The sequence below is a fragment of the Monodon monoceros genome, unplaced genomic scaffold (assembly GCF_005190385.1).
Source record: "Monodon monoceros isolate NGI ecotype Baffin Bay Population unplaced genomic scaffold, NGI_Narwhal_1 Super_Scaffold_5, whole genome shotgun sequence".
In the NCBI taxonomy this organism is placed as follows: Eukaryota; Metazoa; Chordata; class Mammalia; order Artiodactyla; family Monodontidae; genus Monodon; species Monodon monoceros.
In genome coordinates, this window is record NW_021703782.1 from 89089346 (window position 1) to 89090807 (window position 1462).

Sequence of the window (1462 nt, forward strand, 5' to 3'; positions counted from 1 at the left end):
CAAATATTATTATGATTACTTCATAGACTCAGAATTGAAACTTAACTTACATGCCTCATCAAAAACAACTGAATTCCTGCCAGAGTTGAAATTAGAATAAAAAATGAGAATTTCCTGATTTTTGGTTGATCTTTTCTCCATATGGAACAAAGGCCTTTTAGTTAAGACATATTATCAGGTCTTATATCTTTAAATTATGAAGCAAAATAAAAAAGTTTAAAAAGGAAAAATAAAACTTAAATATAACTTGTCAGTTTTAAGTTTCTTTATATCATAAAATGAACATATATAATGTTTACCTGAAATTTTTTGAAGTACCTTAAGAATAGTTAAATATTAAAGTTGTTTTAAGAATACTCAAAATATTTTTAGTCTATTCAATATTACTCTTCAAAACTTGGGTATGTTAATGCATGAAATGCTCTAAAACTTTAGTATAAAATCAATTTAAGGCAATAATTTTTTCCTACCTCGTTAATAATTCATTTTATTTCAGGAGAGAGAGTCCACTAAAAACTTCGCAGGATTTAATTCATCAACCAGAGGTAGATTTTATTTCCATTTTATGCTAATACTGTAGCATAAAAGTTGGTAATAGCTAGTTTTCTAAATGATTTACTGTAATTGTGTGTTTACCTGTGCACACAACACATGTATACCATAGATAGTGGTAGAAAATTAGAAGACTTGCAGTAGCATTTTTTGGAGCTTTTTGATTATCTTCTTGGAAAAACAAAAACCAAATATTATAGGGATAAAGTATAATGGGCTTTGATAGTCACTAGATGCAATATTAAGTTTCAGGTTTTCCCAAGTAGGTGAAAATATCCTATCAGCAAATGGATTTCTCTTATACTGTCCTGAATGCGAGGAAAGGTTTTTGGCTTCTTCATTATTGAATTGGATGAATGATATTGATTAAATGAGATAACACAAAAAAAGCATCTGTCATGGGGCTGAGACCATTATAGCTTCTCAGTACATGTTAGTTTCCTTTTCTTCCTCCATATTCCTGATGATTTAGGGCATTCAGGGAGAGACACATATACTGACACTCACCCTTCTGCCCTGTGTGTCTCATGAAACTCCACATAGGCCTAGCTCTAATTCTCCTCGCTTACCTGGAGGCTTAGCTTGATAAGTGGATTACAGAGTCCTTTCTTAATCCCCTGACTCTCATGGTAGTCTGTTTGCCTCTCTAGAACCGAGGGCATTCTTGCATTTGAAATCTGAAATTTCTGTCACTTTATCAACCTTACGTGTTTTCCTTTGGCATTCCCATGTGCTTTCACCTGAGCCTCTTCAGGGAAGGGGTTTCAGCTTGAGAGGATGATTGTCAACAGAGTCAGCAGAATTATAGAAAATACTTCATTCGGAATTTTCTGTAAAGTTGACTATAAGTGAGTTTTTCCCTTTTTAAAAAGTTGGAATAGAGGCTTCCCTCGTGGCGCAGTGGTTAAGA

The 1462-nt window shown here is 33.2% G+C and overlaps 1 protein-coding gene across 2 annotated transcripts in view; it reads right to left on the reverse strand.

Moving 5' to 3' along the window:
• CTNNAL1 (catenin alpha like 1) overlaps nt 1-1462 on the reverse strand; it is a 125669-nt gene that overhangs the window by 2633 nt on the left and 121574 nt on the right. The gene's annotated exons all lie outside the window — the stretch shown is intronic.